Raw genomic sequence first — 22591 nt, forward strand, 5'->3', positions numbered from 1 at the left:
TAGCACAGCAGGTAGGACTTTTGTCTTGAATGTGGTTGACCCTTCTAATCTCTGGAATCCCATATGATCCTCCATGCGCCACCAGCATTGATTCCTAAGCATGGCTAAGTGTGCCAAAGAGCAAATTAAATAAAGTTATAAATTAAATGAGTAAAATTTAGACACTGCGTTAATACTCCAATTTATCTCAAATTAATTGAAAGTATAATGACATGAGATATTCATATGTTATTTAAACATTATTTAGTTGTATTTATACTAAAATTTTATCTATAAATAAAAAAGTTTGACTACTCTCTACGTCACTTAGATGATACAATGGTTAACTGGTAGTTTACATAAAGCATCTGAAAAGGTCATCTTGTGGTAGGAGTGTTTTCATGCCCACCTGCAAGGCAGATGTTTCTCCTTTGACTTTTTTTAATTCCTATTTTATTTTATTTATCTATTTAATTTTTATTGTGACCAATGTGAATTACAAGTTTTTCACAGTTATATTTAAAATACATAGTGACAGTGAATTAGGGCCATTCCCACCACCAGTTGTCTTCCCTTCACCCCTGTTCCCAGCTTGTATCCCGTACCTCTCTCCTTTGCCCCCTGGACTGCTAGTGTAAAGGGTCCCCTTTGTATATAATTGTTGTAGGGTGGAAATCTTGATTTTGCTGTCGTTGACTTTAGGTTTGATATTTAGTTCTGATCATTTTTTTTATTTCCTCTCAATGTTCATGCGACTGTGTTTGCTCCTGCTACCATCCATTTTTTTCTCCCTCAATTTCCGAGGCACAATAAGATGATTCAAGTTCTGTAGTTCTGTTGGGAAGAAAATAAAAGGGGGGAAAAAAAGAAAGCTGAGAGGAGTCTTATTTCGAAGCTATCAATTTCAGTTTAAAAGAAAGGGAAAAGAAAAGGAGAAAAAAACCCAAAACACCCAAACAAGCAATAAACAACAAATATACAACAATAACAAAAGGAAAAAATGGAAGGAGAGTTGGTATGGCAAGATTATGTTTTTTTAAGTCATCCTCTTTCCTGTTTCTCTTGATTTTTATAATTTATCTTTTATTTATATTTGTTATTGTGGAATACTTTTTTCTTCCTCTAAATTATGTGTTTATCAAAATATGATATTGTCTTTTTTTAATCTTCTGTTGATAGAGGCATATAGTCTATTTCAAGTTATAATTAAATGCATCTATATTTGAGTCACATATACATTTTAAGTTGCAATTTAAAATTATATACGAACATGTTAGAAACAATAAATGAAATTCATTTTGACATGTTCATTTTTAACATATTTTAGTAATCATACCTATTATTTTACATATTATAGCTACAAACAATGATTATGATGCAAACTGTTTCTGGGTTGAAGGAGTACTTGTTGCTATTCTTTGGACTGTAAACAAAGGAAGTAGACTAATTTATTAACATTAAGTGAAAACACTTTTTCTCTTTTCTTTTATACTTGGGAATATGAATTAAAGTTTTTGAGGTTTAAATGTGATTCACTCTGTAGAGTTACCAACAGTGCTTTTTTCAACATATTATATTAATATTAGATAAAATGTCAACAAATCAATAATAATATCAGAATGTTAATATCATAATGATTATTTACCAAAGAGCTCTTTAGTTAATTCTATCATCTTAGTTTTTTACTGAATAGAAAGCTATTTTTTCACTACATAAATCACTATTCTCTTTTTTGCATAAATTTGTCAGTTTTACTATTATCTTGTATAATTCTAATATATAATTGTACTACATTTTTTATCTTTTCTATATTTCTTATCTTTCCTATATTTAACAAATATTTGCCCTGACAAAATTTTGTATACTAAGCTATATTACAATCAATATTTTTAATCTATATTTTTATGTATTTCAGCTCAGTGTATCTAAAATTAGAATTAGTAATATAACATATGCTTAGTTTTCACAAATGTTGGCATCGTTTGCAAAGTGATTGTACTAATAACACTGCAATATTGGTGTAATGTAGTTTTTGTAGCTCTTATCAACAAAGACTCAGAAGTCTGGCCTCCACAGTACAGTAAATCCCTTAATACATGTCTCTTTGGCTAGATGGTTTCTAAGATTCACTATTTCTTAAATATAATATTATTTTAGAGCCTTTAGGCACAGGTATTTGTACCACTTGGAACTGCACCATGAAGTTTCTATATATGCTAACTTTAGCAAACAAATTATACCTCAGTTCTTAGGTGAACAACATCATACATGTTCCTCTTAATTAAATTAGAAAATAAAGTTTATTTATTAAACTTAGAACAAGGCAATTTTATTGAACTAAATTAGGCATGACAAAAATCAATCCCAAACATCAATTCAAATCCATCAATTCCAATAAAAGGAATGAATATGATTAAAGAAAAAAAACAGAAAAGCAATTAATGTCAGTACAAATTTTAACCTCTCTTTTGCTGACTTCATTAAGTTTCAAATTCACAAATATAGAGAGTAATGCGCAAAAGAGTTCAATAAAATGGTCATTTCAGTGTAATGTTATAGCATAACTCAAAGGAAGTTACTTTAATTAGTAGTTATAAATAATAAGTGTACAGGAATATAAATTAATTAATATAATATTATTATAATTAATTAATATATAAATATATTATTTATATAATTAATATAATTAATTAATATAATATAAAAACTAAATTATGACACTTCAGGATATAAACAGAATTTCTTACTCTGCACACCTAATAATTGTCAGTCCACCTATACACACCAAAGTGAAGATAATTATTAATTGCTAAAAGTTATTTACCATATCAGAAATAATATTAAAAAAGGAAAGCAATAATACTTTTTCTAAAACTGATTTGCTCAATTTAATTCTTATCAGATTTTTTTCTCAGATTAAAAACTACATGCTTGAGAGACTCTTGCAGAGAAGATGAGGTTCACTGACAATATGGCCAGAACCAGGGCAGCAGGAGGGCAGAAGATATTTTGTAGAAATCTATCCACAGCTCAACACATGTGGCAACTTAGGAAAATCCATCCAGTCAGCTCCTTTCTTACATTCTCAATTCCTTTCAGTTTCTAAGTGTTCTTTCCTGATTTCTAGTTCTAAAGGCACAAAGTTTATATTTTTAATGAAGAGTGTTTATGCTCCAGAAAGTGGTAAATTTTAGAAAATGAATGAAAGTATTCTTGATTTGCAGTAGGAATATTAAACTGAGTATTAGAAAATATTATCCCCCAAAGAAATTCTCAACCAAGACATTTGGGAATGCCAATTCTATTCTCCAGAAAACTCAGTGCTGGGTAGCCCCTGGCAAAGATCAAGGGATCATGTGGTGGATGGGATCAAAATCAGGTCTCCGGATTACAATCCAACCTGTTCAACTATGGCTCTGGACAACCAAGCTATAATTGTTTTTCTCAGTTCCCAATTGTAAGAAACTTAAATCCCTCAAACTGCTTTGAGAATGAAAAAGCAAAGAAGAAGCAAAGCCATGCATAAAAAAATGACAAAAACTAAAATAAAATTTCTTAGCAAGAAAGATAAAACAATAAAACAACTAAGTAAAGGCCAGAAGAAAAATTTGAAAGGTGAAGTCATCCATTGTTCTGCTGTCAATACAGATTTACCAGACAAAGGTGAAGAATCCACATTTAGAGATAATCTTCTATGCACTTAATTAGTACTTTGTGGTTTTCTTCCAGGTATTGATTACTGTCTCTCCTTCTAAATACAAATTTACAAACTTAGAAAAGTTTAGCAGTTTACTCAAACTCATAAAATGGCAACACACTGATTTCATAAAATACTTTCTTCTTTTACTTATTTATCAAATAGTGATAAGTTACCCATTTATGAAATATCAAACATTACTCTGATGTAATATTAGCTATTTAATACACATAGAGTTTATATCAGTGTCTGAGAATATAATTTTGCATTCCAAAAAGTAATATTATTCAGAAGACAGCTAATTTTTAGTTTAGTTTGTTTTGGGGCCACACATGCTGCTGTTTATACTTACTACTGGTAGTGTTCAGGGGATCATATATAGTGATAGAGATTAAAGCTGAATTATCTGTACAAGGCAAACATCCTACCCACTCTATTATTTCTCCAGTCTCAAGACAGTAAAATTTTGTATGACCATGATTGAATGCTGAAGAAAGAAACTAGACTACCCCTAATGAGATCTGATAAACTAGGTCAGTACAGCATTAAAAAATAACTAAATACTGTAATCAGGTCCTATCATTGGCACCCCAAGCCCTGACAGGAGTGACTGCTGAATATAGAGCCAGGAATAAGTATTGAGAACCATTGAATATGGCCAAAGATAAATAAATGTTATTATATTACAACCATAACTAATTCAGACATTTGCATAAACATAGGAGACCAAATTTTAAGTACAAAAAAATAGTTGCCTAAAATTAGAATCAAATTACTTAAAGCTTTTTATGCTATCTGTATTAAATTACAAAACACCCCTATTCTTAATATAATGGTGCACACATTTTACATGCAATCAGAAAAAAAATTCCTAGGAAAGGTAAATCAAAGAATATTTTGTGGTTTGTTGCCATGCATTGCTATATATTTGAAGACCTCTCAAACACTTTATTAAAGAAAATCTGCACAGAGATGGCCTTCTTTTATTAAAAGGGGACTGGAGCACTAGTATTTTCTATAAAATCCCACAGGTCAATTTTCATATACCAGCAAAAAAAAAAGTAATATAGTTAAAAGAAACAAAATTGGAAATAAGAACAAAGTTTCAATTTTGACATTTATAAGTTGTTTGTATTTAAGAAACTTTTCCTTCCCTTTTTCAGTTTCCTTATTCATAACTGTATAGACCAGGATTGACAGCTCTGTAAAACTATTTTCAAATCTGAGATTCTAGAAATGTGTGACGAGTGTAATTTATAAAACTCTGAATTATATGAGAGCTTTTCTAATGTGCTTATATTCCCTGAATGTAACACCAGCAGCAATATTTACAATATGTGTTTGTCTACATACGTGCATGGTACACATGTTTCATTTATAGCTGAATTTTAATATGTATACTAAATATCACATATGTGCTAAGAACTTGATTTTATTTAATCAAATTTGAAATGTTACATTTCAATGAAATGTAAGCTGTGCTGTGAAATTGAAATTTATAATAATAGCAATTTATAATCATTGGCAGTCAGGTGGTGTTCAGATTATAAATGTCATTGCTTGCCCGTGTGTAAATTTGGTCACAGCTGTTCGTATAACTAGCAATTCAATTGAATTAGGGATATTGTTTCCACAATAAAAGCCTCACTCTAGGAAAAGGAAAATTTTTATGCCTGTAAGACCCTCTCAATAAGCATAAATCAGAATGATTTTCTCAAACAAAACAAGAATTTTTTTCCCTTGGTGCTCAGGGAACTGGGACAGAGAGGGAGATACTAAGTAACTGAGAAACAAAATTCAGACACCTGATGTCTTTTCCAAGAAAGTGGATAATTTTTTTTATTATGTGGACATTTACTTGACCAAAGGAAATAAAACACGGTCATAGAGTTAAATATTTCACACTGATATTATCTAACTACAATGCCATATTTCAGGCAATCAAAGCATTTCAGATCAACCTGAATACAAAATGTGATTTCTGCTTATTATGCAAAAAATTTATTTATAACTTTTAGTAAACATCAAGAAACTTGCAAAAAGAGGGGCCGGAGTGGTGGGGCAAGCAGTAAGACATCTGCCTTGCGTGCACTAGCCTAGAACAGACTGTGGTTCGATCCCCCAGAGACCCATATTGTCCCCCACTCCAGGAGCAATTTCTGAGCACATAGCCAGGAGCTTCACCGAGTGTGCCATCCCAGCCAAACAAAAAGAAGATTGCAAATAGAACTATGATATAATTCAGCATTTCAATTTCTGTGTAGTTTCCAAAAGGAAATCAAAGTTGAACCTCAAAAGATATCATATTTTAATATTTTTGCAGCATTATTTACAATAATGAAGACAGGGGCACAACATGGTGGGTGAATTGATAAAGAATTGTGGTATGGGGGTCATAGAGCTAGTAAAGAGGGTAGGATTCTTGTCTGATATATGGTCAACCGAGATTCAATCTCTGGCATCCATTTGGTCACTACCCAAGCACTGCCAGTTGTCTGAGTCTGAGCCAATATTAAGTCCTGTGGGCCAAAGAGTATAGCCACTAAACAAAACAAACAAACAAAAACAAAAACATAACATTTTGGACATATAGACACAGAAACATTATGTAATTTAGTCATTAAGAAAAGGAAAACCTATATTTTTGATAGCCTGGATAGAATGTGAGAGCATTATACTAAGATAAAACCAGTCAAGAACAAAAACCATATCATATTTTATATGAAAAATCTAGAAAAAAATAAGAAAATTATAGACACATATTGATAGCTTCTAGAGGTGAGGAACAGAAGATGGGAAGAATGGACTAAAATGTTTCTAAACTAAATGTTTAGAATGGACTAAAATGTTTCTAAACTAAAAAGCTTCTAGTTATTAGTTTTTGGCTATAATATGTAATGATAACTATAATGAATAATACTATATTATATATTTTAAAGTAAATCTTAGAAATTCTCATGAAACAAATAAAATTATGCATTGGTATGAACATTAGTTAAATTCACTGTGAAGACAATTTTCTAATATATTTTAATAAAGAATCATGCTTACTATTTGTATGTATAGTCAGTAAAAATGTTCCTCATATTTAAAATAAATTTGGGAAAATAATGGCAAAGCCTATATCAATTATTTTGATATGGAAAGTTAAAAATGTACATATAAGTTAATAAGAAAGTTAATTTATATTATTTAGGATATGCCATATTTTCATTTTTATAAGTATGTAAGTGGCATACAGATAACTAATGTATGCTCAAAATAGTGTAAAATTGTATGAGCACATAGTAAAGTTTTAAGTTATAACTACAAGAACACATTTATTGATATACTACAATATGAAGGCAACTGAAATACACAAAATGTTCTATGAATGATAAATGAATAAAGAAAATGTTAGATATATATAGGTTATATATATATATATACATATATATACTATGCAGCCATAAAAAAGATAAAGCCTTTCAGTTCACAGTTATATTAAACAAAATAGTTTAGAGGAAGAAGAACAAAATACCAGGTAATCTCACTCATATATGATATGGAGAAACAAAACAAGAAGCTAGACAGTAATGAACAATGAAAGTGTTTGGTCCTAGATTATATAACTGAGGTTACCAATCAGGAATGGAGTGTGAGGTGGGAAGAAAGAGGTGGATTAGAAGTTCCCTGGGACATTAATTATAATAATTAATTAATTAATTAATTAATTAATTATTGGGAACTTTGGTGGCAGTGAATTCCAAATAGTGCACATAAAAACTATAAACATGTACATTGTTAAGAAAATATTAGATTAAACACACTTTAATAAAAACAAACCAACTATTTTTATTTCTCATAATCCTAAATTTTTTTATTAAAGTTAACAGAATTAAATTTTATGTGGATACTTTCAATGGTAGTGTGGCTTGAATTTTCTGGAAAAAAACTCAAAAGATTTTACATTCAATATAGTTCTCTCACATGGAAAACAATGTTGATTATTAACCAACAACTCAACAGACTTGTTGACAAGTCTCTTCCTTTGGTTTAGGACTCTCTTATTATGGTGACTGAATTGGAAAAGAAGTGTCTAACAAACAATTATCATAAAAGGCCAAAGAGAAAGTTGTAATACATTTTATAATCCAGACCCCAAGCTTTTGGATTTTAATTCTTATGTTTTGGGGGAAAGTTAAAACATGTTTCTTTGGAAGGTACTGAGTGAGGAAGGGGAGGAAGAGGATTAGAAGAGAGAGAGAGTAATGCACTGAACACAACCCAACATGAAAGTACACATCTCAAGCAGAGAGATGTAGGAGACATGTGGATGTGGGCATTATGTGCATGGGCTCAAAGAACATATGTGTACTCTTCTGTATTATTATTTTAAAAATGTTAGATATCACAGAATCATGGAAAGGGGACTAGACCCTATCTCTCACAAGAAAAGGTAGTAAAAATGTATAATTCTCTCTGGTGTAACATACACATTAGCCAAAATACTAGTATTTTTACTCACACACAAAAATAATTCCAAAAATTATCTTTCTTAATGCTTCCAAGATCTCTTTCAACTGTGCCATAAACACAAAGCCAGAGTATTGTGATACAAATACAGCCTATGCAAATACAAAACTGTTATGTGCAACAATTCAATTTTGAAGCCCCTTCTAATGAAAAATTTATTAGAGAGAAAATTTTCTCCTTCTCTCTCCATTTGTTATGAGTTGGTTAAGAAAAATAGTCCACAAAGAATGGATGAAATACATTTAGCAGTCACTGCAATTTTGAAAAGACAGTTTTTTGAAATCCAGCTGTCAGTTACTTGATTGGTACTCAGCTATGATCCCTGGAAGTCCTTCATTGTTATTATTTTTGGCACAACTCTCCAGACATTCTCTGCACTCTGACTCATCCTTCCTTTATCACACAGCAGACTGCATCTAAATTTGTACCTGAGTTATAGTCTAATTGTTTTCTCTAAAAGCAACATAATTTTGAATATTAACTATTTAAATATTTCTTTTTATCTTTATTTAAGCACCATGATTATAAACATGTTTGTAGTTGGGTCTCAGTCATAGAAAAAACAACCCCCTCACCAGTGCAAATTTCCACCACCAATGTCCTCCTTCTCCATCTTCCCCCAACCTCTGCCCATATTCGAGACAAGCATTCTACTTCTCCAACTCTTCAACATTGCCATGGTAGTTCTTAGTGTAGTCATTTCTCTGTATTCACATTTCTGCATTCGCCACTCTTTGTTCTGAGCCAGTCCTTGCAACCCTCATCTCTATTGTCTCTAAGTATTATTACAAAAATGTATTTTATTTTTCTTTACTCTTCCCCCCCCCATTTATTCCAGAATGTCATGTTTCTTGGCATAGAATTTCTCAGTCTATTTAAATATTTCTAACTCACATAGTTTATTATGTTTCTCCCCATATTATAAAGTAGAATTTTTATTAAATATCTGGATTGACCATAAATCTTATTAATTTAATCCTGTTAGACAAAGGCCACATTCACAATACATCCAATAAAAAATAAGGCCCTTTCTAGATTGTACTATTTCAATTTTTTGTGCTATTTAAATATTAATGTGACAACATTCTTACAATTACTAAAACCTCATTGTCTATGATCAATGTTTATCAATATTTTTTTTTTTTGGTTTTTGGGCCACACCCGGTAACGCTCAGGGGTTACTCCTGGCTATGCGCTCAGAAGTCGCTCCTGGCTTGGGGGACCATATGGGACACCGGGGGATCGAACCGCGGTCCGTCCAAGGCTAGCGCAGGCAAGGCAGGCACCTTACCTCTTGCGCCACCGCCCGGCCCGTTTATCAATATTTTATGTCTGATTTTTAATTATTGAAATATTATTTGTGTAGTTGTATAATATTACTATATTAGACCATCAATATTATTAAACCAGAAATAAAATCAGTGCCCATTTTCTGTGCACCATTATTCATAGACCACTTTATCTCCCTATTCCAAATCTTCCATTCACTCCCCTTGGCAATCAAAGCTCAATAGACAATTTCAGGGTTTGTCTTTATTGGACATTATTTTCTTCCTTTGTTTCTTTATATACAACATGAGTGATATCATACATCATTTGTCTTTAACCTTTTAATTTATTTCACTTGGCAAGTTTTATCAAGTTAGAGTAAACTGCAAGGGCTCATTTTTCTGAATTTTCTCATTTAACTGAATAGTATAAAATGTTCCATAGTATTACAACTTTTAATTTATTCATATATTATTGGGCCCTTGGAATTTGGGGAGGCCCACATAGTTGAGCTAAGGTTTACTTTTGGATCTGTGCTCAGGGATCACTCCTAGCAGGGCTCAGGGGACCACATATAATGTTAAAGATTGATTCTGGGTTGGCATCATGCAACACTAAGTGCTGGATGGGGCATATATTTTATATACATAGGTATGTATTATTTAGTTTAATATATTGGACAAGTATAATACTTTCACTCCTAATACATGGAAGATCTTGTTATTCACTGAAGTTTGAAAAGTCAAAGGACAAAATATTTGTTATTTTATTTCTTTATTTTGGTTTTGTACTTTACCTGGCAGTGCTCAAGGCTTACTCCTGGGTCTGAGTTTAGATATCATCCTTGACAGAACTCTAAGGACCATACTCTAGGTCAGAAACATGCAATCAAAATACTCTAGTTTTTTTACACTCTCTTCTGCACAAATATGTGTTATTTTAAGATTAATCTCATTATTTACCCTGAGATATTGAAAATGTTAATTCTCACTTATAGCTCATAAAATCTCTTAGACATTAAGTTAATGTCTAAGTAAGCTTATATAATATAAAGTATGCATACATCCCATATAGTTATATAAATTCATTTCTTTCAGAAAAAAGATAAAATTTTTCTCCCAAGTAAAAATAGAGTCAGAATTCAGGCATCTATAGAAATGGTTGTGGACTGTCTTGAATTCCCAGAGTTTTATAACTGACAAGAACTTGATCACTTATATCTTGAACAAACACTAAGCAAGATTCCTCAATCTCTTTCTCCTGATGTCTGTCACCAGGTTCAGCATGTCAAAGAGCATCTGAAAGAAGACTAAAGATGTATGTGGAAACTTTTTTTTTCATTTATCTTTTGGAGTATGGTTTTATTACCTCCAATTATCTACAATTACATAAGTTATTAAGGAAAACAAATCACTATAAGAGAAAATCAGAACAGCCCAAAATTCATGAAAAAGTTTGCCTAACTACCATAAAACACAATTTTAAAAAGAGCAAATTATCAAATTACTTCTATTCCAAATCAATGATAAAATTAAAATTTTTTCTTTTCCCAATTAACTGATATTAATGGTTCCTTCAGTAGACAGAAATTCCAGAATATCTTAAATTAATTTTATTTTTCTAGTATCATATAATTAACCCTTGGGACTTAGAAATAAGAAAATGAACATTTTAGCTCATCGAGTTTTAGAAAACATTGTTAAAAAGCTTACCTAGATGAATCTATCTCTTTTTATTACTTAATTATATTAAAACCATCTAGAAGATTGAATTACCCAAAATATAGACATAAGAGATCATGAAAGAACATAGAAATATTTCAAATAACTTTCAGAAAATGTAGACTGTATATTGTAGTTATAAAAAAAATCAGAGAGCTGAATAAGAATAAAACAAAATGATTTCCTGTGAAAATCAACTCCTCATGTTCCCAGGAAAAAAATAGGTGAAGAAAAGTGTTGTATAAAATGAAAGTGGTTTAAAGTTCACATACAAAAACCTTAAAACATTTGTATTCGAAACTTAATTCTAGGAAGCCAGGCTGGCCTCTATGACACTACTAACCCTTAAAGGAAATAGAATGATTTTTTAGAAGTTGAATCACCCAATATTTTGATACCGGGAAACAGATATTAGTGAAGTGCAGATATAAGAAACTGGAATTTATACCAAAGAATTAAGAATAAGGTTACTATATCGCAGGCTGTGTGGTAATATGCTGGCTTCTGGCTAAATGTCTCCACTCTAGATAGTCAGTCAAATATTTTTGAATAGAGATTTTTCAGAAATTTTCCTAAAATCCCTGAATATTTATTTTGATTCATTTGTATAGGGGTTTGCAAGAGTGTCCAAGCATCATCGATATGCCCACCAACAGACCAAAAACAATTTAATCTGCAAGATTACATGTCAAAGATATTGTGGTCTTCTCTTTTTATTTTTTCCTTTTTTATTTAAACAACTTTATTACATACATGATTGTGTTTGGGTTTCAGTCATGTAAAGAACACCACCCATCACCAGTGCAACATTCCCATCACCAATGTCCCAAATCTCCCTCCTCCCCACCCAACCCCCTGTCTTCTCTTTTTAAACCTCAATCAATATTAGCAGATTTTTGGTGTTGGGGTAAATGGATTGTAATGGGACTTTCTATGGGAGAATAGGTTGCCTTAAAAATCTATAGAGGTTAATTAGACACCATCAATAAACTTGTTTGTTTTAGTTGTAGGAGGGCCCAAATGCAATAACTCCTTTTACTTTGAAAAGAAAATTGTAACATAATTTTATACACCAAAATTCCTAAATTTTTACTGAGGTGGAAGTTTCTAAAGTTTTTATATTCACTTTGCATTCAGGTATTTAAATGTATTTTTCAATAAGTCTGAAAGCACTGCTACATCTTGTACACTGTATAAAGCACACAACAGATTATAGCAATAACACAGTGGTTCTGGTGCTTGCCTTTTACACAACACACCTGAACTCAATCCTCAGATGGTCCCTGAAGTTCTACAAGGAGTCTATGCATAGCCAGAAGTAGGCCTTAAGTATCATTAGCTGTTGCTTAAAAAAAAGCATAAAATAATAAAGCATACAATATAATCATAAACAATTATATTATTACAATAGTTGAATAGTATGCTTTCTTGTAGAAAAGAAAGATTACCAAATATTAATCTTCAGATTATGACATAGGTTTGAAGTGCTTATATACAATGCAATAGGATGGCAAATAATAATAATACTGGCTCTGCCAGTTGAATAAAAACTGCTATGATGATTTCTACTAACAAATACTGAGAAAACTCTTTTTAGATCATATACCAAAAAGGTAGATAGGATTTTCTCATAGGTTCCAGAAATTAAAATACATGTGGGAAGGCAGCTACAAATAGAATTATTAGTATCACTGCTTCTATTTCATAAAACACTAAATAATACTTAAGTTTTATATTTACTGACATTAGGCTAGTAATTTAGCTCCTTCTTCTTTGTTTTAATGTTCTGAACTTATACAATTCAGATATTTAATCTTTTCTTTTAAAATAATTTTTATTGTGACCAAAGTGAATTACAAATCTTTCACAGTAATATTTAAGGTACATAGTGACAATGAATCAGGGTCATTCCAACGACCAGTGTTTTCCTCCTTCCACCCCTGTTCTCCACATGCATTCCATATCTCCCTCATTTCCCTCAGACTACTAGTGTAACTGGACCCTTCTGTATATAGCTTGTTGTAAATTGGGTGTAGATTTTGTTGTTATTGGCTTTGAACTTGGTGTTTAAATCTGATCATTTTATTTCCACTCAATGTTCATATGACTGTATGGTCCTGGTACCATCCATTTCCCCCCTCAATTTATGAGGCAGAACAAGATGATTCAAGTTATGTGGTTCTGTTGGAAAATAAAGAAGGGAAAAATGGGAGGAGCCCATCTAGAGGGTATAAATATCAGCTTGAGAAGAATAAACATAAACAAAAGAAAAATAAAATAAGCAACTAAAAAAAGCACAACAGTAACAAAAAACAACAACCAAATAACACCATGAGAATCAGAAAGAAGAGAAGAATAAGAACAAAAGAAGAACAAGAAAAGAAGAAGAAAAGAAGAAAAGGAGAAGAGAAGAAGAAAAGAAGAGAATAATAATAATAAGAATAATGAAGAAAGAAGAAGAAAGAAGAAGAAGAAGAAGAAGAAGAAGAAGAAGAAGAAGAAGAAGAAGAAGAAGAAGAAGGAGGAGGAGGAGGAGGAGGAGGAGGAGGAGGAGGAGGAAGAAGAAGAAGAAGAAGAAGAAGAAGAAGAAGAAGAAGAAGAAGAAGAAGAAGAAAAGAAGAAGAAGAAGAAGAAGAAGAAGAAGAAGAAGAAGAAGAAGAAGAAGAAGAAGAAGAAGAAGAAGAAGAAGAAGAAGAAGAAGAAGAAGAAGAAGAAGAAGAAGAAGAAGAAGAAACTGAAAAAGAAAAAAGTAAGGAGGGCTGGTGTGGCTTCTTTTGTGCTTCTTTTTTTCTTTTTTCTTTTTTCATAGGCACTAAGTATTGGGAAAATTAGAAAAGAAATTCCCTTGTCCTAAGAGATAGAGGTAATCTTTTTATCTAACTGGATAATAAACACAAAAACATAAGTGGGAAGATATTTTAAAAACAAGACATCAATAAAATAAATGAAGTAACATAGAGTAATGTTTTGATGTAAGCTATGCCAAATTATAAATTTACAAATAAAACACTACGATATAATTCAGTTGAATTAAATAAATTTTGTTGAACAGCAATTTAGTTATGAAGAAGTACTTCTTCAATACCTCTCCCTAGTCTTTAATTGGGTAATTCAATATTTTGCTAAGTTTTGTGTGTGTTTGTATAATATAGTATCTTGTTTGAATTTTGTTTTAGTTTGTAGTCTGCTATTATACTGCATTGGTTTATATAAAAATAGCCTACATTTGAAGTCTAGAAATTATCTTATAAAATAATGACAATAAGTACATTTGCATATAAAATTGTTAATATTTTATTGAATAGATGATTCCAAAATAAAAGAAAATTCCCATAAAGAAAATATAGATGAAATGTGAATAAAATAGGTAAAATAAATGACATATATTTGACCTAAAATACGTCAGTAAATTAAAAATTAATAGAAAAGTATTATGAATAGATGCTTCAACACCATAGGTGCTAGGATAATGCAAGGAGATGAGATCAAATCAAGTTGAAGGAGAAACACAAAGCCTATACTCTCTTTTATACTACAAAAATATGCAGCAATGGTAAAAAGCTTTTGTGATCAAACAGGTGTTCAATTGACCTCACATTGCATAGGCATATAATAATGTAATAATATTTTATCCACAGAATCAGGTGTAGAATATAAATTTTTTAAAGCTATAATTCATTTTCATGGGTGGAATACTGAAATTTATCAATACTTTTTTAATTTTTTATTTAAACATCTTGATTACAAATATGATTCTGATTAGGTTTCAGTCATGTAAAGAACACCCCCTTCACCAGTGCTACATTCCCACCACCAATGTCCCTAATACCAGTCTGGCACCAACTTGCTCAGGGTAGGTTCATATGACATCCTGTCCACTTAATCTGTGAGATAATATTGGAAGTCACGTTGTCCTTTGATCTGTGCAAATCCAATATTACTAAATACAGAAAAATAATTACAACAACAACTAAGCAGAACATCTGGAACCAGAAAGTAAAACTCTATCCTAGACTTTGTCTTCGGATCTATGCAAAACCCAAGATCTTTAATTACAGAGGACTGAATTTGACAATCACACTGAGCCTTCAATGGTGGAAATATCCTGTATCTCTTAGTATCTCTTAGACCAAGAGAATTTCCCTTTTAATTTCCCCCAATACTTGATGAGCCTATGCAAAACAAACACACAAACAAACAACAAAAATAAAACAAAAAGCTCACAGAACCAGCTCTTCTTCCCTCTTAACTCCTATTTATAGCTTCTAGACAAGGGCTCCCACCTGCTTTCCTTTATTTATTTATTTATTTATTTATTTAAATATAGATATATGTAATATACATGATCCATGACCCTGCACAGAATAAATGATTTTTTCTGTTTATTAATATGGCCTTTACAATATAGAGGCAAGTTTCTTAAATCTCCATTTTGTTGAGAGATCTTATCATAAATGGGTGTTGTTTACCCCCCAAAATATTACAACATTAACTTCCAATGATATATTTACATTACATGAACATTACATGTTCATTGTATCTTTATTCACAATTAACATAAGTGAAATATAAATGAGAAAACAATAAAATTGTGGAGTATATACACATGGAATACTACTCAGATATGAGTATAAAAGATGAAAAATGTAGCTCACTGCAACCTAGGTAGAATTAGAAGATATAATTCTTTTTTTTTTAAATATTTTTAATGCAAAGCTCATTGCTTTGTGTGCCATTTTGGATATTGAACCCTAACATACATTTCTTTTCTTTTTGTTCTTTTCCTCCCTCCCTCCACCTGCCAACCTCTATGGCAGACATTTTTCTTCTTCTCTATCCCTCTCCTTTCTCTCTCATCTCTCTTTTTAATCTCAATCTTTCTCCACCTTTTTCATAGGTTATAGCTTTTAACATTATAAATATTTACCTTGTTTGCTAAATGTATTCATAGGTACTAATTCTTTTTGCTGAGATTATAAATGTGGTTATATTCTTTTTTTTTTTTTTTTTTTTTTGGTTTTTGGGTCACACCCGGTGGTGCTCAGGGGTTACTCCTGGCTATCTGCTCAGAAATAGCTCCTGGCAGGCACCATATGGGACACCGGAATTCGAACCAAGCACCTTTGGTCCTGGATCAGCTGCTTGCAAGGCAAACGCCGCTGTGCTATCTCTCCAGGCCCAAATGTGGTTATATTCTAGTTTACATATAGAAGTTCAATAGAAGGCTGTATATCTATTTTGTATTGTATCACTTTATTATATTGATTTATTGTTGCCATAATTTTAGTGATGTGCTAGGAAACTTTTTCTTTATTTAAACATCTTGATTACATATATGATTGTGATTAGGTTTCATTCATCAAGAATACCCCCTTCACCAGTGCAACATTCCCACCACCAATGTCCCAAATCTCCCTCCATCTCACCCCACCCCCACCTGTACTCCAGACAGACTTTCCAGTTCCCTCATTCATTCACATGATTATGGTAGTTCTCTGTGTAGTTATTTCTATCATTGCACTCACCACTCTTTGTGGTGAGCTTCATGAAGTGAGCTGGAAGTTCCAGCCCTCCTTTCATTGTCTCTGAGGATTGTTGCAAAAATGACTTTTATTTTTCTTAAAACCCATAGATGACTGAGACTATTCTGCATCTCTCTCCCTCTGACTTATTTCACTCAGCATGATAGATTCCATGTACATCCATGTATAGGAAAATTTCATGACTTCATCTCTCCTGATGGCTGCATAATATTCCATTGAGTGTATGTACCACAGTTTCTTTAGCCATTCGTCTGTTGAAGGGCATCTTGGTTGTTTTCAGAACCTGGCTATTGTGAATAGTGCTGCAATAAATATAGGTGTGAGGAAGGGGTTTTTGTATTGTATTCTTGTGTTCTTAGGGTATATCCCTAGGAGTGGAATAGCTGGGTCGAATGGGAGCTCAATTTACAGATTTTGGAGGAATATCCACATCACTTTCCATAGAGGTTGGACTAGCTGGCATTCCCACCAGCAGTGGATAAGAGTTCTTTTCTCTCCACATCCCAGCCAGCACTGATTGTTCTCATTTTTTGTGATATGCGCCAATCTCTGTGGTGTGAGATGGTATATAATTCTAAGTCAAATGAGTCAAAGAAAAACGACAAATACAAGATGACTTTGCTCACATAAGGATAACAATAAAACAATGTAATATAAAATTCAGAGTGAAAAAAAACAGATAATGGAAAAAGCTGAAATTATAAAGTAGTAGAGGGATATTTCCATTTTAGGATGGTAAAGTAGCATAAAAAATTTGCTGTAAAACAACACATATGAAAAGTTTGCTATCCATTACTTGAATAAACTAAACCAAGTTTCTTACCTTAATCTTTCTTTACTTTTGCCCCAAACTCCAAAATTCACATTTCTGAATTCTAATTTTCCTAATATTTATTTTTATTATTTCAGTATCATCACTCCACTCAATAGTAAATATAGGTAAAAATTATTATTGTTTTCCTACTTACATCTAGCATCATGATCATGTACCATATTATAACTTCACTTTTTGAATCTATTTAATTGGGACATTTTTATTATTCCTTCCATGAGCACTCACCCCTAGACATTTTAAAACTGATTAGACCTTAATTTTCCACTTTTATATTTGGACATATTTGCTGCTTTATTTGCTAATATTCCTTAGCAAAAGCTCATGAGCTACTTTCATTTCAAAGTATCTTCTCTAGATATTTTCTAAAGGATAATATTGATAAATGTGTAATAATATTATTTTGTATATCTCAGCACCTGAGAAAACATCTGATAAATGAATATCAAAATATTTATTTAATTGCCTTCACTACTTGTTTAACATGGAGAATACAAAATGCCAACAAAGAAGATACTTTTGTTTTGATTTGTGGCCACATCAGCAGGTCAGGGGTTACTTCTGGCTCTGCACTCAGAAGTCACTCCTGAAAGATTCGGATCCATATGGAATGCTGAGGATCAAACCAGGGTCCATCCCAAATGCCCTACTGCTGTGCTATCACTCTGGCCCCCAAAAAAGATACTTTAAAGATTTAATTAACTACTCTGGATGAATAAAGATGATAAAAGATTGCGAGTTAAGTCCCAAGGAACTAAGGTATACTGAAAAACCAGCAATGGCTTCTATTGACCCAGAAGAGTCATGTTGCCCTAGAGTAGTGTTCCCCAAGAAAACATGTTCGGTCACTTTGCTCTTCAGCAGTGCATTTTTTTTAGTCAATGAGCTTAACCACAACACACACACATACACACAAAACTATTTCATTGCAAAATCATAATGGGAAAACAATGCAGAATGCCACCACAATTACTGACTGGCATGATAGTTCTGAAGACCCAACTAGTATCTGCCATGTATATATATAGCCTGTTGATAAGGACTTTAGAGATAAAATTCAAGAATGTTCAAAGAACTCAAAGCCTCCACAGACAGACAGAAAATAAAACTCAAGAAGATATGAAAGAAAAAATGAGAAAACTTTAAACTGAAATAAAAGATCTGAGAAACTAGGTAGGCAAAATTTTAAAACATCACTGGAAGACCTCACAGCAAGTTAACTACTTGCAGACAGAATCAGTGAGTGGGAAGATGAGCTGCATAATACATCCAGACAACAGAAGAAGTTGGAAAAGAGCATTGAAATAAACTAACAGAAGATGAAAAATATACTAAAATTAAGTGAACAGATAGACCTTTGGGATAAATTTAACAGAAACAACATAAAAATCAGGAAGAAGACACCTATGAAGAAACAAGAGTCAGATATTATTACTGAGAAGTTTCTAGACCTGAAAAGTGCATGTATTTGTATACCCAAAGATTACCAGCTAAAAAAGGCTTACATAAAAAACATCTCAAAAACATTCTTGTCAGAATGATGAAAACCATAGAGATAGTAAACTTAAAGAAGCAGAATTAAAAAGGAAAATTCCATTCAAAGAAGCATCCTTAAAATGAATAGTAAATTAATAATAAGCAGCCCTCCAAGCCCTAATACAGGTATATAGTAAAAAAAAACCAAAATGAATGCTTCACCAAGAATACTTCACTAAGTCAGACTAATTCAGATTTAAAGGAAGGATACACAATTTAATGAAAAACATCAGTTCAAGAACTTTACAGACACAAACCCAACTTTGAAAGAAGAATTTACAAACCCAAACATAACATAAAAGAAGAAATAAAGGGGTGTAATCAGGCAAGAGAAAACCCATGAACACTTCTTAATGAGGCATTGAATCCTATTTGCCAGGATTTTGTTGAGGATCTTTGCATCTGCATTCATCAGCGATATTGGTCTGTAATTTTCTTTTTGCGTAGCATTTCTGTCTGGTTTAGGTATCAAGGTGATGTTGGCTTCATAAAAGCTATATGGAAGTGTTCCTGTTTTTTCGATTTCATGAAAAAGTCTTGCCAGGATTGGTAGTAGTTCCACTTGGAAAGTTTGAAAGAATTTATTAGTGAATCCATCTTGGCCTGGGCTTTTGTTTTTGGGAACACATTTGATTACCGTTTTAATTTCATCAATAGTGATGGGGGTGTTTAGATATGCTACATACTCTTCATTCACCCGTGGAAGAGTATAAGAGTCCAAGAATTTATCCATTTCTTCCAGGTTCTCATATTTAGAGGCATAGAGTTTCTCAAAGTAGTTTCTGATTACCCTTGAATCTCTGCCATATCAGCACTGATCTCTCCTTTTTCATTTCTAATATGAGTTATCAAGTTTCTCTCTTTCTTTGTTAGTTTTGCCAGTGGTCTATCAATATTGTTTATTTTTTATGAACCAACTTCTGCTTTCGTTGATCTATCAGATTATTTTTTGGGTTTCCACTTCGTTGATTTCTGCTCTCAGCTTTGTTATTTCCTTCAGTCTCCCTATTTTTGGATCCTTTTGTTGAGCACTTTCTAGTTCTATGAGCTGCGTCATTAAGCTATTCAGGAAAGCCCCTTCTTTCTTCGTGATGGGTGCTTACAAAGCTATCAAGTAGGTTTCATCCCAGGAATGCAAGGATGGTTTAACATCCATAAATCTATGAACATAATACACAATATCAACAAGAAAAATAAAAACCACATGATCATATCAATAGATGCAGAGAAAGCATTTGATAAGGTCCAACACCCATTCTTGATCAAAACTCTCAGCAAGATGGGAATGGAAGGAACCTTTCTCAATATAGTTAAGGCCATCTACCACAAGCCAGTGGCAAATATTATTCTCAATGGAGAAAAACTAAAAGCTTTCCCTCTAAATACTGGCACAAGACAAGGCTGTCCTCTCTCATCACTCCTATTCAACATAGCACTGGAAGCACTCGCTATAGCAATTAGGCAAGAAAAAGATATCAAGGGAATCCAGATAGAAAAGGAAGAAGTCAAGCTCTCACTGTTTGCAGACGACATGATACTCTACATAGGAAACCCTAAAGATTCTACCAAAAAGCTTCTAGAAAAAATAGACTCATATAGCAAGGTGGCAGGCTACAAAATTAACACACAAAAAATCAATGGCCTATCTATACACCAATAGTAATAAGGAAGAAATGGACATTAAGAAAACAACCCCATTCACAATAGTGCCACACAAACTCAAATACCTTGGAATCAACTTGACTAAAAATGTGAAGGACCTATACAAAGAAAACTATAAAAGTCTGCTCCAAGAAATAAGAGAAAATGGAAACGCATACCCTGCTCATGGATTGGCAGGATTAACATCATCAAAATGGCAATACTCTCCAAGGCATTGTAGAGATTTAATGTGATCCCTCTAAAGATACCCATGACATTCTTCAAAGAAGGGGATCAGGCACTTTTGAAATTTGTTTGGAATAATAAACACCCTAGAATAGCTAAAGCAATCATTGGGAAAAAGAATATGGGAGGAATTACTTTCCCAAACTTTAAACTGTACTACAAAGCAATAGTTATCTAAACAGCATGGTATTGGAATAAGGACAGGCCCTCAGATCAGTGGAATAGGCTTGAATACTCAGAGAATGTTCCCCAGACATACAATCACCTAATTTTTGATAAAGGAGCAGGAAATCCTAAATGGAGCAGGGAAAGCCTCTTCAACAAGTGGTGTTGGCACAACTGGCTAGCCACTTGCAAAAAATTGAACTTAGACCCCCAGCTAACATCATGTACGAAGGTAAAATCCAAATGGATTAAAGACCTCGATATCAGAACCAAAACCATAAGATATATAGGACAACACATCAGCAAAACACTCCAGGACATTGAGACTACAAGCATCTTCAAGGAGGAAACTGCACTCTCCAAGCAAGTGAAAGCAGAGATTAACAGATGGGAATATGTTAAGCTGAGAAGCTTCTGCACCTCAAAGGAAATAGTGCCCAGGATACAAGAGCCACCCACTGACTGGAAGAAACTATTCACCCAATACCCATCAGATAAGGGGCTAATCTCCAAAATATGCAAGGCACTGACAGAACTTTACAAGAAAAAATCATCTAACCCCATCAAAAAATGGGGAGAAGAAATGAACAGACACTTTGACAAAGAAGAAATACAAATGGCCAAAAGACACATGAAAAAATGCTCCACATCACTAATTATCAGGGAGATGCAAATCAAAATAACGATGAGATACCACCTCACACCACAGAGAATGGCACACATCACAAAGAATGAGAATAAACAGTGTTGGCGGGGATGTAGAGAGAAAGGAACTCTTATCCACTGCTGGTGGGAATGCAGTCTAGTTCAATCTTTATGGAAATCGATATGCAGATTCCTCCAAAAACTGGAAATCAAGCTCCCATATGATCCAGCTATACCACTCCTAAGGATATACCCTAAGAACACAAGAATACAATACAAAAACTCCTTCCTTACACCTATATTCATTGCAGCACTATTTACCACAGCAAGACTCTGGAAACAACCAAGTTGCCCTTCAACAGATGAATGGCTAAAGAAACTGTGGTACATATACACAATGGAATATTATGCAGCTGTCAGGAGAGTTGAAGTCATGAAATTATTCTATACATGGATGTACATGGAATTTATTATGCTGAGTGAAATAAGTCAGAGAGAGAGAGAAAGACGCAGAATGATCTCACTGATCTATGCGTTTTAAGAAAAATGAAAGACATTCTTGCAATAATAATTTTCAGACACAAAGGAGAGAAGGGCTGGAAGTTCCAGCTCACCTCAGGAAGCTCACCACAAAGAGTGATGAGTTTAGTTAGAGAAATAATTACGTTCCGAACTATCCTAATAATGAGAATGTATGAGGGAAATGGAAAGCCTGTCTAGAGTACAGACGGGGGTTGGGTAGGGAGGAGGGAGATTTGGGACATTGTTGATGGGAATGTTGCACTGGTGATGGGTGATGTTC

Source organism: Suncus etruscus, chromosome 3 (genome assembly GCF_024139225.1).
Source record: "Suncus etruscus isolate mSunEtr1 chromosome 3, mSunEtr1.pri.cur, whole genome shotgun sequence".
NCBI lineage: Eukaryota > Metazoa > Chordata > Mammalia > Eulipotyphla > Soricidae > Suncus > Suncus etruscus.